The sequence below is a fragment of the Passer domesticus genome, chromosome 10 (assembly GCF_036417665.1).
Source record: "Passer domesticus isolate bPasDom1 chromosome 10, bPasDom1.hap1, whole genome shotgun sequence".
Taxonomy (NCBI): Eukaryota; Metazoa; Chordata; class Aves; order Passeriformes; family Passeridae; genus Passer; species Passer domesticus.
This window is the reverse complement of record NC_087483.1, coordinates 7,995,132-8,011,358: the sequence shown is the minus strand read 5'-3', so window position 1 is coordinate 8,011,358 and position 16,227 is coordinate 7,995,132. Positions and strand designations below refer to the sequence as shown.

Here is a 16,227-nt window from a genome sequence, read left to right as displayed (position 1 = left end):
AATAACATGGTATGCAAATGCTGTGGTAGAAGTGTAGATTGAGCTTCTTTCAGGCAACATTTACAGCTATGTTGCCTTTCCTCTTCCTCACCCACCTTGTTTTCTGCTCTCTCCTGGGTCAGAGTCTATCAGTACAAAACCTGTTTACAGCTTATGGGTTTTTTTCACAGCAAGTCTTGCCCCCCTAACTTTTCTTTGAAAAATGAATAGCATAATGTAATTCAAGGAAAGATCTGTCTTTTGTGTGCTGGCTGTTCCAACTGATGGCAGGATTTCCTGCAACACCAGCACATCACTTTTGTGTCCTGTACTTGACCCTAAAGAGATGTTTTTATCCTTCCATCATAAGCAGAGAAAAATATTTCTATTTGCATTGTTTGCTTGAGAAGGGGGGAAAATGGACAACTTTCTTTGTCTTCACTTTCAAAGACTCCCTTTCTTTTTATTTAAGAAAAGTTTGACATTCATCTGTTTCTATTCCAGAGCAAGTTTCTTTAATGCTTGTTCTGAGAACAGTCAAAGCAGATGCAAATCCAGCTTGCAGTGCTGCACCTGAAGATTTCAATAAAGACGCAATTTTTAGCATGACTGGAACCTCATTACAGCCCTTTTACAGCTTTATAAATGTGTGTGGACTGTATATTAGAGGACTGAGAAACTTTTTTATTCAGAAATAGATTATAATTTCAGTTTAAAATAAAAGGAAATATGTGTTCATGATGTTGGATAAATTGGAGATCTAACTTGCCTGCCAGCAAAGCCACCTTTGCTGGCACTTGACCAGTTGATGAAATTCAGTCCTGTATGGCTTTTTCCCTTCCATTGTGCTTGCAGAAATGCTCAGAGCAATCATCAAGCACTAAGTCAGTTGGTTTCTGTTGATTTATTTTTAAAAAACCCACAAACCAACCAAGCCATTTTTCAGCTTGCTCTGTTTTTCAAGATGATTCTTTGAAATTTTTGAACAGCTGATGCAAGAAATCTAGGACTGCCATCGTAGCCCCAACTTGGTTGACTAACATACCCTTCTAGGAAAAAATAAAAGCATGCTGAAATTGCAAAAGAAAATCAAAGTAATCAAAATGTTTAACCCTAGCAGTGTTTAACCCCCTCAGCTGCAGTTACAGCAAAATGAACAGAGACTGCACCCCATCACAAACTGACACAGCATTGCCTCAGAGTCAGGTTGCCAAACCCCCCTGGTTCTGGTTTACTGTCCTGCCAGCAAAGGCAATTCCCACCAAACTTGCTTGTAATGAAAATACATTCATAAGTGCAAACTTAGGTATTCCTTAAATTCATGGCTCTTCCCTGTGAAATTACCACATTTTACAAAGCAGATGACTTATATCAAGAGCTTTCTTAAGGGCCACTGAGAAACAGATCTGTGCTTGAAAAAAATCTGCTTTTTCATTAAGTGTAGTTCAGGAAGCCAATCATTGCCTGCTTCTGTGGTTTGCCCATCACAGATGGCAGGAGGCACATGTGGGACCATTAATAGCAGAAGCTGTCAGCAATTCCTTTAATGATATAACCACACTGCCTCCTCTAACCAGAAAATAACATGATTTGTGTAGCAAAAACTATTGCTCAGTGATAGGGACATCATCATCTGTCATCTGTGCTTGTTTTATTTCTAAGGGAGCTAATCAGGAAACTGGCAGGGCTGTAAACTGCTGCCGACCACCAGTTGCCTCCTCAGTGGCAGACACGGTGCAGAGCCAGGGTTTGTTTTCCCTGTGACTGATCAGTTCCTCTGAAACGCCTGCAAGTGACAGCCCTGCTTCAGTCAGAGGGATTTTAAAGCTCTTAGAGGATGCTGCAGTTGTCTTGTTCCACTGGGTTGGCTCTGGGATGTTGTAACTCGGGTTTATTTATTCTAACACCATTCTAGACCTTCCTGTTTCACTTGCAAAACTCACAGTTCAGCTCTTTCATTGCATGTCCTGGATATAGTTCTGGACTCATGGATTGTTCATGGATTTCCTAACTCATTTTTTATTCTCCATCACATGCCTGGTGCTAATGGGGGAAATGGTTTGCCAGGTAAAGTTTTAATATTTCCCTGATCACAGGCTGGTCAGTGAGATGAACATCAAGGGGCTTTGCATATGTTCCCTTTTTGCTGCCATGAACATTGTCAAGGACATCTGTTTTCAGCTTGCTCTCTACTTTGAACTTCTATTGAGGTTGAAAGTGAAGCTTCCCACCTTCACAAAGTCATACCCTTTTGTCCCTGAACTCGTGTTTGTCTTGTTTCCCCCTGATGGGCAGCACTGCATATGCAGCTCTCTGCACACCCTTAGAAAAAAGGTACAAAAGGTTCTGGCAGGGAGGAGAACATCAATCATGATACCTCACTTCTTATTTTATAGTTGAATCTGCTGGGTTTGTTTCATATTATTTCCTCTTATCTGAATTTGTTTTCCTAGGGTGTTTGCTTTTCCAGTTGACATAATATTTTCTTGATTCATATTCCTTAATCCTTTGTCATCTTCCTCTCATTTATATTAATCTCCCTTTTCTCTGTATTTGCTCTCTTTTCCTTCCTCTGATTATTTTGCCATAGTTAAATTCCCTGGCTTTTCTTCTGTTTTCCACCCTTTGTGAGGCACCAGCCACTCCTGGCTGTGCCCCAGCCACACTGAGGGTGTGACAGTGACACCTGACAGGGGTGACAAGGGCCAGCTGAGCCGAGATGAAATGAGAGCACTCCTGGCACGCTGCTGAAAGCCTGCATCCAGGACAGGGGCTGCCATTTGGGTGGATTTGCTGTGGGATCCAAGGGGAGGATGGGGCTGTCCAGCTGCTAAGAGTCTTAACTTGCAGCGCAGATGACAGACTTCAGACAAGCCCTAAGGAGTGTGTCTTTGAAATTTAATAACATAAGAAGAAAAATATTCCACACTTCACTAGCAAATCTAATGCAACACACTGAAAGCATTATGAAGCTTTTTTTTTTTTTTTTTTTTTTCAGCAGAAGGAAGAGAGCTGGTTTATGAAAGTTGATTAAGAATGTGGTTTCCACACTGCTTCATTTTAGGAAATCATGCTGATGGCTGATGTGTGTTTTCCGGCCCGTTGTAACTTTTGAAGTGTATTAATTTTCCCTGCTGGGGAAAGTGTCGTTCAAGAAGGCTGGGGGAGGAGGGAGGGGGCCTGACATCCTTATTACACTGTCACATAAAGACTGCTTCTTCAGACTCTTGAAGGTCTGTGTCTCTGGAAGAGTGACAGCCTAATAGGTTCTATTCTTAAATTATAAGTATCCTCGATAGTGCACCAAGCAATTTATCTTTAAAATAAAAAGTGAAAGAACTTCTGCTGATACATAGTTGCAGAAACTGGGAAACAGCTGAATAAAATTGAATTTCTCCTATCTTGCAAAAATATAAACACAGAGTATTGACATGCTTGTCTCTGAGCACCTGTATCTTCACAGATAGGACCAGATGTAATTACCAGCTTACAATGAATTTCATTCCCATCACAGAATCTGGAGTCAGGAGTATCATATGCTCCCAAGCCTGCAAGCAACTGCAGAATTTCCAGTGGGAATGATGACTTTTGATGACATGATCCATTGTGGCATGAAATAAGTTCACACTGTGGCTTGTACCTGGGTGAAGCTCAAGCAAGATTTAATAACAGAGAAATATATCAAATATGAGCCATATATTTATTCCCCTTCAGGTTCTAAGATCAGAAATCTGGAGCTCAACAGTAGTGGGAGCAGAGAGAGCTGACTTGGAGGACTCAATTTTGGTATTTGTCTCTGATGTCAAAATTTTTGGAATGCAGCCATAGGTGAGAATGCAGGGAGAGATTCATGTGTGGATTTCAAAGAGTAACAGATAAGCTGCATAAGCATATGAGAAGCAGAAGCTTGGCTACTGCAGGGAATTTGCCTGAGCAGTTCAGCTTGGCAGTGAATTACCTGTTCTGCTAAATGAGTAACTCTTCCTTAGAAGTATTGGTAACTTCCCAGGCTGGCACCAGACTGTGCAAACAAGGCAACAGAAATGCAGCTCAAATTCAGTCACACACAAACAGGATGAGAAAATCTCTTTTCTTTAAGCTAGCTGGATGTGTTCACAACATTGCCTTGGCTTTGTTTTGTCTTGAAATCACAGAAGAGATGGGAGGGAAATGGAATGCTGACATGTGAAGTGATGGCAAGAACATATGGCAAACTCATCCACAGTTCATCTCAGGGTATCATTGTGCTTACTTGGGAAGCTGCTTTTCCTAACTCTGGAAATTCTGCTTAGCTGCTTTTCTAATGCTTAGTACCTATCAGCAGAAATGCAATTTCTAATTCCATTCCAGAAATGCAAGGCAGTGGGCATTTTCCATTGTCTCTGGAGGATTCCCAGTGCTCTGTCATCCATGGGTGACTGCAGGGACTGTCATTTGGCTCTTTCTTCTCCCTTGCCCTGTGGCACATTCCCTGGGCTGTTCCCAGGCACATGGTCAGCAGAGCACTCTGCTTCTGCAAGTGGCTGGTTGTATGAGCCATGAGCCAGTAACATTTCAGTCTGACACCACCCCAGAGCTCAGCCATTCCATAAATCCTCTGCTGCTGCTGCTGCTCACTCCAAATCTTCTTCCGTGGTGGTGATTTTCACACAGCAGGCAGAGGGAGAAAAGAGGCAAGGAAGGGAAGAGATGGGATAGATGATGACACAATGGACAGCAGCTACACCATTAAAAATGCAAAAGCAGAGAGCACTGACATTCCTATTTTCACTGACCATGCTCCCCACCCAGTGAGTCCCACAGGCAGCAAAAGAAATTGTTCCAAGAATTTGGGGTCCATTTTGGGTCCACCTACACAGAGCTTGCCCTGTTCCCCCTCCACTTCCCACCTGGTTGTTTTGAACCAGTCAGTTGTTCCTCCTCCTACAAACACTTCTTATCAACTACTCTTTCTCTTTTTTCATGTTTAATTGCTTTTTTTTTTTTTTTTTTGACGTCCTTAGGTGTTAGGTGTTCACAGCCACAATGTTGTGGGGCATCCACCAAGAAAAAAAATAGCTGGTTTCATCCAGTAAGGGATATCTCCCATTGCAGTCCTGCTTCTCTTCTTGCTGTTTCCTGCTCAACCCCCATGTAGCCTCAACTCACTTAATCATGGTTTATTTTTTTAATATTGCCTGTAATTTGTTTTGGTTTTTTTCAATTGTGAAAGAGCAAGCCCAATAAAAACCAGGTTCATATGAGATGGTTTCAGGTTTCTATGCTTGTCCTTGCTATAAAACCACAGTGAGCTGAAGTTTAAGAAACAATCATTACTGTAGATGAACAAACCTCTACTCAGGCTGCATTTCTTTTAATTATTGTCATATTTCAAATTTAGCCAGACTTTTTGACAATCTGGAATCAGCTCTCTCTCAGATAAATCTGACTTTGAAACAAGGAAGCTTCTCTCTTTGTGTGGGGCAGATTAGCAGGATGCAAGTAATATCAATAAATAATATAAAGCTGCAGGGGCCATAATCTGTTTTCAGAGCACCTAAAGCTTGCAGCTTGAAGACAGCAAAAAGGGGGCACTGGTTTCCTTCAGACAGAGGTGAAGAACTTCAGTTAATCATGTGTGCATTCATAGTACACTCAGAGAGGCAGTGAGTACAATTCCCTCTGAAAAGGAATTCTACTTCTCCATTGGTAAACTTTTCATCTTTGCCACACATGGTGATGTTCATTTTCACTAAATAATTAATCCAAATACAGAACAGTTACCAATGAAATCAAGATTGAAATACAATTGTGCAGAAGACAAATAGGTATATGAATTTCATACACAGGCAGTGGAGGATGCTAATAATTTGTAATATGCCTGGGTCTTTCAGGGGAATTAAAGTCTTACTCTACACATCCTATTGAGGCAGCCAGAGTGATGGGAACTGATCCATGTAGCACAAAGAGAATTTCAAAAGGAGATGTTCTGAGAAACAGATTCAAGTTCTAATCCTGAATGTGCCATTGACTTCTTCTGTTCATGCAGATCCAATACTCTACCGTTTTTGCTGACTTAAGTATTTGAATTATTGATATTTGGTACCAAGGGAAAATGTGATTTTAATTTTTAAGTAGAATCCCTCTTTACCATCCAAAACAATGGAGTTCAGTCTGTGTGGGCTTCTCTTTTGGTTTTTTTTCCCCTGGTTTCCTTAATTGAGCAGAGATGCTACCCTTCTGTCTAAAACTTTATACTTAAGGATTCCACCTTTCCTTAAATGCATCAGTGCATCCCATACAGGCCAGAGGCACCTGCAGAAGCTTTGTGGTGTTGTGCACAGGATAGGTTGATTACAAATGCTTCTTCCTCCTGCATCTCAGTTTCTAAATTCCATTTCAAAGGTTTCTGGGAAGCCTTTCTCAGTGTTGATGCTGCACACAACCCCCTCACCCCCAGTGTCTGCAAACAGAGGGAGGAGTATCTGTGATGCCATAGTGGGCGTGCATAATCCAGCCTGTGTTCAGTGTCCAACAATTTCATTAATTTCATTAGCAAATTAAATCCTGTTGCATTAAATAATTAAGTGGATTAAGTGATGCCCTCCCCAGTTTTTCAGTTACCTCCACATGAGTATGTTTTAATAAAGTCCTGGAGCTGTTTTGTCTCTGGCAACTGATTCTTAGTTAATGCACTCTTGCCATAATTGCTTTTTAATACAGTGGATTAGAAGATTATCTTTAAATTAAACTGTATTTCTAACAATAAAAGGAATCATATGAATTATATGTTAATCAGTAGACTCTAAGAGTTAAATTATTTTCTCATACTAGATATTACAAATACTTAATGTCTTTAAGACCTCAGATTTAATCAGTAATTTTCCAGTGATCTATTGTGATGCAAAACCAAAATTGTAGGAAACAAACTACTTCAACATAGGGATAGAGAAACAGATAATATCCAATTATTTCTAGTCATTATCATCTGTCTGTTGGAATTCTCATCCTTGTTATCCCAGACATACTAGCTCAGGAAAAGCTGCAGTAAATACAGGAACTAGGATTTTCCTTAGGCTGGATCCCTTTTTGGAACTTCCATTTCTTTCCTACTTGATTACTAGCTGCAAGGCACCAAAGTCCTTTGTTTGTTTGTCTGTTTGTCTGTTTGTTTGTTTGTTGTCTAGGACAGGCCAGTGATTCATCTTTCCAAGGAAGCATTGTTCATGGAATGGGACTGGGGCATAGAAATATAATATATGCACTAGAATATTTTATATATATGTATATATACTAGAAATACATTAGACATACTAGAAATATAATTGAGGGCTGGATGCCAAATGGAAAATCTTTCAGCAGAAGCTGAGACTTTGGTGGCCCAAGTAATTCTGAGAGCCTGAGTTGCACTTCAGGAACAAGCATGGAGTGAAGGTAAAGGTTGTGGTACAGCAGCTGCCTACAGAGGTGTTGGGCTAAAACAAGAACAATCCGTTTGATACAAGAGGCATTTTTCCCCTCTCTCTTGCCTTCTTAATTCATTACTGACATATCTCTGCCTGTGAATCCACTGCAGTGTCTGTGCTGTTCAAATGGCCGAATTTGCAGCAAGCCCCATGAAAGGCTGTTCTCCCAACAGCCATTACCAAGAGCAGGAGGAACATTAAATGTTATATTTGACATCAGTGGTTTTAACTGATCTCATTCAAGTCTTCTGTGTTTTGCAGAAAGCATCGATATTTGGGTTGTTGAGCTTTTGGGGGTAAAAAGTGCTGGGTGAATCAGGAAATGAGACACTGAAAGCTAAACAGGTGGAATGGAAAGGATTATATACCTAAAGGAGTAAGATGTCTTGGGAGAAAGAAGTTTGAATTGCTGTAGCTGGGGAATGGAGACCATTGAAAGGGATGCAGCGAGAAGCTAAAGGTGATTCACTACAGACATCAGGGAAGAAATGCTGAAATTATGTTTATGTGGGATGGTTTGGTGAAAATAATTGAAGCTGATACTGAGGTTCCTCACCTCAGTATATATTTCTTATATTGCTCATAAAGAATATGGAATTTTGGAGAAGGCTCCATCACAAGTTATTTGTGTTATTTGGGATAAGGTTGAGGCAGAGCAGAAGCCTGGTTTGGAGAGAGTTTTCATGCTGAATTTTCCCAAAGAATATTTCGTTTGAGCTCTGCTTTCATTGCATTCCTTGATTTTACAGGCAGAAATGAGAACAAAGAAACAAACCCTTTAAAATGGAGCTCATGAGGCCAGATTTCGGTGTTGGCAGTATGGGCATCTGCTCCTGCATTTGTATCTGATGTTAAAGTCTTGGCCCTTAGCCAGTGAGCAGCAGTTTATGACCATCCTGGATGGAGTTCAGAGCTATGCTAAGTGGTTCCATTTGAAAGACATTTTTCAATTACAGAAAAACAATTTGGTGAAGAGGTTCTGTTCAGAAGTACTTGCTGAAATTCCATTTATGCAGCCTGGCATGGTTGCTTGGTTATGTTGCTAAAGCTCTTGTGAAATCTGACCAACTCCCTGACAAATGTATTACATAAAGAAATCAGGACTGAGTCTGAAGCAAACCTGTGGAGATACATATACACGGACAGACAGACAGATAGATGGATAATGAGACTCAGAGAGAGGTTGGAAATGAAAGTGGAGCCTGGCTTTTCCCTTCAGTAGTTGCTGCAATCAGAAATTCAGTTGAGCATTTCCAGCTTTTGAGAAGCTCTAGAACCAGATGGGAGCCCCATTTTAAAATAAACATCATTTATTGAAGCTGCATCCATTTGCAGCTTTAACTCAAAGATCTGGACTCACAGTGGAAAGAAAGAACAGACACAATTGTCTAATGGAAATTTCAAATTAATTGAATGGTGGAGGTTATTAAAAGTTAATAACAAACATTAACAATATTAGGGAATCATCCATTCACGTGAAGGTACAGAGAGATCTCTATCCATGGGGATAGAATCACAGGAGTACAAGGTCATACTTAGAGCAAAAGCTCTCCCAATGTGGAGGAACACAACGTAACCCCAGCTTTCCCTGTACACAAAATAAGAACTGGGATTCTGCCCTAACATCATTGTTTGAATTCTTTGTGTATAAATGAAGAAAGGCAAAGCTGAAGTTTCTGTGGTGAGGCATGGCTGGTAATTCAGTCCCACCATGGGGCCAAAGCTTTTCTTGGCCAGGACCTGTGACTGTGCTGGCCCAAAACACGTGGCACTGTGAGAGTAAGGCTCGTGTTCTGACAAGGAAAATTGTGCCTAGTAATAGCTCAGGTTAATTCCTATAATTCCTCACAGGACTGTGTCAGGACAGTATTATTAAGCAACTTACTAATTAAGAATAATACAGAAGGCATTTAAAATTTTGTGGAGGATGGAATTTCTAAGTGATTTTCCATACCATCATTTTTTGACTCATCAGGATAGTCATGTAGATGATTTAGTAATCCAGAAGTTACAAGAGCCTGGCTGTATTGATATGCTGGTTAGAAAGCTAAATGACAAAGGTTTTATTGGGAAATCATGAAAAGAATATGTAAATCACAAAAAAAAAAAAACGTTCAAACCAGTGCTTCAAGTTGGAAATGTGTCAGGAGAAGAGCAGGTTTAGTGCAGAGCTGGAAGTGGGGAAAGGATGGATGGATGGATGGATGGATGGATGGATGGATGGATGGATGGATGGATGGCCGGCCATGGGCCCACCTGAGGAACTGGTGAGGAAGTGAAGAATGAGTGTGGAGTAAAGAACTGGACGGGTGTAGAAGAGGACATAGAAGAATCAGGCTAGACTGAGAATAACATCTGCAGGTAGGGCTGAGCTTCAGTACAAGAGAAAAGAAAATTATTGCTGGAAAAGGAAAAGAGCTATTAGAGCAAAGCCTGTGTTTCAAAAGAAAGTGAAAATAGCAAAGTATTCACCAGCTTTTTGGGTAAATCAGGAGCAGACAGGGAGGTTGCAGAAGATTACATATTTAGATATGAAAGCTATGCATTGAGATTTGCATTCAATTCTTCTCAGATCTTACAAGCTAGAATTACCTCCTATCATTGCAGGTTTGCCAAAATATAAAAGCAATGAGAAAAGATAATATGGTGGTGGAGCAGAATTGCAGTCTTCCTTCTTTTGGAGACCATGACAGCCTAAGTATTAGCCAGAGTCATCCAGCAGATGAGAAAGGTGAATGCCTCTATCTGACAGGGCTGCTTTGGTAACCTGGATTTAAATGAAAATAATTTCAACTACCCATGCTGATGCAGTCCTAGGAAGGGGATGGATTGGACTTACAAAGAGCTCTACCACCACAATTTTTGTGTGTAACTGGCTCTGTGAGCACAGGAAAGAGCAACTAATGTCTCCAAGCAATCAGTAGGATTGCAATGGCAAGTTCAAGGAAAAGGAACACAGATCAAGGGGTTCACAGTTAGATTTTATATCTTAATCTAATATATCAGAAACTACTTGGGTCTAGCAGGACATTTTAATTTTGGAAACCATTGCACGTCATGGACTTAGGCTTGAAAGAGCAGCTGGTCTGCAGTGTCTGAGACAAACTCATTCAGACTTGACCTATGCTGGCTTCTGAGGCAAGGGATGAATAATCCATAAAGAAATAAAAATATTTTTTGGCTGTGAATAAAAGTAGCAACATGCCAGTCAGTCCAGGACAGCGAGTGAAACACAATTTATATCTTTCAGACACTTAAAGCATAGGAGTCAAAAGCGTTAACCCCGCTGAAAACCTTGGCAGGGAGCACTGCAAGGAGCTGCCTTCAAAGCACCATAAATCTGCAAAGCGACTGAAGTACCCTACAATTACCTTTGTTGTTTATTTAACTATCACTTAGCTGTAGTATTACAAGATGTTCTGTGTAGACTCAAAACTATCAGAGCTATATTAGCTGGGGATTCCTTTTCAGCACTCCCTAGCTGTGTCTGTTCCCTCACCACAGGTTTTTTTGGATGCTGTCCAGAGGTTCAGCATTAGTGTCATAAAAGCTGTGATGGCAGACGGGTTTGTCACCCCCACAGCAGCATCCATTCCAGGCAGGAGCAGCCAGCCCACGCTCCCTGCCCAGCCTTGGCCATGCCCTGAGGACAGGGGAGGGACATTTGGCAGCCCAAGGGGAAGATACTGTGTGTTATCCCCCAAGGCTCACTCATGCCTTGTGTGCACACCGAGCCTTACACCACTTCTTGCTGCTGCCTTACACCACTTCTTGCTGCTGCCTTACACCACTTCTGAGGTCCCTTCCAACCCAACCCGTTCTGTGATTATTTATGATTTTTTTCAAGAATGCCCAGAGACTGGACAAGCTGTAGGAGTTCCCAGCCCAGTCAGCCTAAAGAGATGAGCTGAACAAAGTGGTAGTTCAGGTTTCTGATGTAGATGGAGAGCTGAGGCCTGGGGAAATTAAATGAACTGTGCTGTTGGGCAGCAAGGCATTTATTGGAACTGATCTCCAAACTTGTCCTACCTCTGCCTCAGCCACAACTCTGTTGATTCTCCAGTAATGCTCTTGTGGGGTGTTCGTGGATTCACACACAAAAAAGTTATTAAGTTCCTGCAGCACATGTTCTTTAGCAATTAAAGCACTAAAGACCTAAATTTTTGTTCTCCTCTCTGTGAGCAGAAACCCTTGGAGCATCAATACAGTCACTTAAAGCTACACAACATTCATCCATCATTCCTGGTGGCTTCCCTGACTCATACCACCTGGAATTACGTGCTTTGCTTACCACACTCTTGGTTCTTGGAATGGAGCTTCCTAAATCCATTGCCCGTGTGGCTTCTGTGGCACTGTGTCACACCCTGAGATCAGCTGGGCTGTTGGTAGCAGCAGAGACAGCTACATCTCAGCAGCACCCTGATCTGGGGGCTATAAAATCTTTTTTAGCAGCTCTTCATTTATTTTTCTCTGTATCCAAGTAAGGATTACCCAGGGTAATTATTTGCCCAGGAATACTTAGTTCATCCTCACTTAGGGGACAGCAGCTGAGCAGCAGCAGGATTACAAATGCTCTCATCTGTAAAGGGAGTGCCATAAACAGTTAAAGATCAGGGACTGTTCTGGCCTGATTTACTCTTGTTCTGATTCTCTCAGTTTCATTTTAATATTGAATTAAAGGAGTTTTGCATTACAGAAAATTCACTGCCCACCAAGCTCATCTGCTCCATGAGTACACTCAAAGACAAAAGGGTCCTGGCAGAGAGGGGTTTATTTTAAGCAGATGACTTTCACCTACGCCTGTCACTGAGTAATTGTTACACCTACTGCAGCTCCCCTCTGAAAAAAAAAAAAGTCACAGAAGAAAGTTTAAGAAAACACCATATAAGCTTTGTAAAACATAAAGACATAAAGACTTCATTTTAGGTATAGAACTCCATGGGTTAGTGAGCCAGCTAACCTCTACGATAGATTTATGCCAGCAGCATTGTCTGGCATGGGACTCTGAGGGCATAAAAGTCAGGATTTCACAGTAGTGTAAGGCTAATGATTAAAGTGTGTGTGATGGTAGTCACAGTAACAGCCTGAGCAGGGAAGCACCCGCCTTTCTCTCAGGTGTTCTGACAGCCTGATATTAAAGACCTGCAAGTGTCAGAAGATGTAGGAAATCAGCTGGCCTCTGACAGATTTTACAGCACAGTGTTTGTGCTGTCAAGGCAGTGAATATGACAAGCTGAGGAATGACAGTAATAGGAGTGTTTTTAAGGGAGCAGCTGAACAAAGATGCCACTGTTGACAATAACATGCTTAAGTTAAAGGGAGACTCTTGAGCTTGTACTTGGAGAAGATATTATTAAGCCCAGTTTTCTACTTCGGGGTGTTTGTTTTGTTTTCAGAGTCTTCTGGTGTGTGTGTCTGTCTGGTTTTACTACCATGGTGAAATACTATTTAGTTGTAATGTGGAAGAAAGATAAAAGCCACTCTGCAACGCTGCTTCACTTGTATCATCGTGACAGTGTAGGCAACATCTGAAGGCTGCTGATTAAGATTTAAAATCTCCAATTTTTTTTTTCTCCTGCAAGTTTTACAAACAGACAAAAAACCCCAACTTGATTTGGGAGATCTGAAGTTTGAGATTAAGGGTGGCATTGAGCCCCATCTATTTGACCACCTAAAAATGAGATGATTTGCTCAAGCTAGCCATGGGGTGAATGGAGAGTGCTGACGTGCAGAGCACATTTCATGCCACTCATCTCTTTCCAGTCACCAGAGAAGATGCCCAGACAGCTACAACAGATGGGACACTGCACAGTCAGGAGGGAACCTCAGGCTAAGCTGGAGGCACAGCCAAGCCTGGCTTTCCCAGCCACCTCAGCAGGGCTTTAACCCTCCCCACATGAGCCTCCCTGTCCCAGGAGCAACATGTAACAAAGGACTTGGCTTGACAGAAACCAGAATCCACATACTTTAGATCATCCTCTAAGCTTGAAATAATAATGATAACAAGAAACTAGCTTTCAAAACAGAAGTGTTTCCTGTTTATTTGCTAGAAAGACAAATGAGTGCAAAAAGTGCAAAAAGCATTAGGAATCCACAATGTTTATCCAGAGCTGCTCTGGTCTGAGCTCATGAGGACACAGAAGCTCTCTTTAAGGAGCATATTCAGAGGTAAAAAACTTAAGCAGATCATTTTGAGGCAAAGCAAAATAAATATTACCTTCCCTTAAAAGTGCTTTTTCTCTGAAGCAGTAGTTTTCATGACTCTGGAAGTAAACTGAAGTTTGGCTTCTGGGTCTGTGTCCCACCTCCATCTCAGGCTTTGATCACCTGCAGCCATTATTAGCTGTGGTGTAAGAACTGGCTCTGGGGGTCAAGAGATTAGTATAAAAAAAAAGGAAGTGCTAATTACAGTCCATTCCAATAAGCTTAGAAATATAGCAGAGACAAGTCCATTATCTCAGAGTTAATAGGGTTACAAAATGTTGACGATGCACATGATCTGCTTTGCTATCAAATGCTACTGAAATTATGGATTGTTGCCACAGCATGGGAGTTGCACCAAATGAATAAGACTTGGGTTTAATAGAGGTCATTGCCTGTGGAAGTCTGGCTCTCAATGGTATTTAAACCCCTGGCTGGATACAGGTGCCTAGGTACATTTGCAGATGCTCTGGTTTACACATCTGTGAGCAGTGCAAGTTAGGGAATTCTCTTTTAAAATGTCTCTGAGGTGCCTGTTTGGAACTCCTGCATGGGATTTAGTGTCACCCTGCCTGAGCTGTCTGAGGAGGAGCTGGGGATGTCCTTCTGTAGTCATCACACAGACACAGCCACCTGCTGTTCCAGAGAGGCAGGGGAGCTCCTGGGGAAAGGGAGTTTTCCTCCCTGGCAGCTGCAGAAGGAGCCTGGATAAACTGAACCCACTGTGGAATGGCAAGGTCAGACGAGATGAATCCCATTCCATGTCAGAAAGAGATTACAGAGCTGGTCATTCTCTTAAAGTTAATGGAAAGAATGATGCATATGCTGTCCCAGGGAAAAATAAATCAGTGCTCATATCCCAGTGTCATCTTCTGTAACACAAGCATATCCATCTTATCACTTGAGAAGGGAAGGAGGATCAGGGAGGCTTTAACTGAAGGACTGCAGGCATCTCAAAGTAGAGGAAGGAGAAGGAGCAGAGGATTAACACAAAGGTTATCTTCTATTCTCTGGATGCTTTTAAACCGGTGTTTCCATTAGTCAGAGCTATGTTCCTACACACCTGGAATTTTTCATCTCTTTATACACTGCTCAACTTCACTGAATTCTTAAAAGTGAGACATACCAATGCCTAAAACACATACAGCTGCAGCCAAGTAAGAAGTTCAGAGGAAAGCGTGGTTTTGTGCATCCAAATCTGTATTCAGGGACCTCACTTTAGCAGGAACTAGAACAATTTTCAATTTGTGGTAACAGAAATTTTGCTGTGACTTAATTTTTCTCAGTTAGCCCATCAGTAAGTATTATTTTTCTTAATGAAAGTTTTTAGTTAATATAAGTACAACTCTTGAAACACCAAGAAAACAGCTGATGTGTTCTGGAGATAGTGTTACTTGCAGTACAGTACTTGGCATGCTGCTTCCCATGTGTAAGTTTAACAGAAGAGAAAAACTTGTTGTTCAGAACAAGATCTGAATGTGAACCATAACCATGCTCTGGAGCATTTGCCATCACATAAAAAGTTCCTTTGCAAGCAGAGGTTCAGCTTGGCAACTCCTGCAGATAATTTTATGGTGATTTATTCCCTTTTGAAGAGCATCAGATGATACTGATCTTTCCTCTTTTCCTCTGTTGCTTCCTTAAACTGTGACATTTTTGTCACGTTGTTGCCCTGAGCAGCACGAGCACAACCGCAGCAGCACCAGGACTGGTGTCACCTTCTCAGCCAGCCTGTTATGCAGCTCCCCGTGGATGCAGTGTCACCCAACACCTCCCCTTTAGTGCTGCCTTTTGGGATTTTTGATTTCAGAGCAGCTCGGTGAGCCTGAGGTCCTGCACTTGGTAGTGATCCGAGGATTTTGGCCAGGATGGCTTGGTCCTTCCCCATCGTTTTTTTTTCTCAAGGTATATTCCCCTGGAAACACAGACCTACACATGTGCCCACATACAGGTATTCTAGGTAACACTGAAAGCTAGACAAGTGCCTTTCTATTATATGCATAAAAATATTCTGCTCTGACAGACATTTTCATTTAAAAAACCCAGTTCTAGACAAGAAGGTATTTTCCTTTTATTCTCAAGATATTATTTTAAATATATTTAACATGCCTCATTAACACATCCAGAAAGGTTTTGACATCTTGAAGACTCTGCTTCAAAAGTTTCTGCTTTAATACTTTTTACTTTGTTTTGAAGCTCCTTTAAAAATCCAAAATACTACCAAAAAGGCCAACTAAAATGTAATATAAACAAGCTCAAGTCCAGCTGAAAGAGAGCTTTACAGTAATGGTCGGGATCTAGAAATCCCTATAAAAAGGCTTTAAGTTCTTTTATAGAAAGGATTTTCTTCTATCAGATAAATGCTTTCTTTGCTCTGAGTAACTTTCTGGTGATTTCTTGCTTGAAAAAGATTTGTCAAGTTCTGAGATCTGTTTAAGCTCCAGGAATAATGCTCCTTCATCTAGGTCACAGTTCCACAGAGCAAGAAGTTAAGAGAAGTCCCCTTTTTCCATCAGCCAAACATTACTCCACGCCTTTACTCTTTGGAGGGAAATGCATCAGGCCACATCATCCCACTCCACACTCATTTATCAGCCAGGCC

At 41.4% G+C, this 16,227-nt stretch overlaps 1 protein-coding gene across 3 annotated transcripts in view; it reads left to right on the top strand.

Moving 5' to 3' along the window:
- SPAG16 (sperm associated antigen 16) overlaps nucleotides 1–16,227 on the top strand; it is a 360,034-nt gene that overhangs the window by 336,239 nt on the left and 7,568 nt on the right. The window lies entirely within an intron of this gene.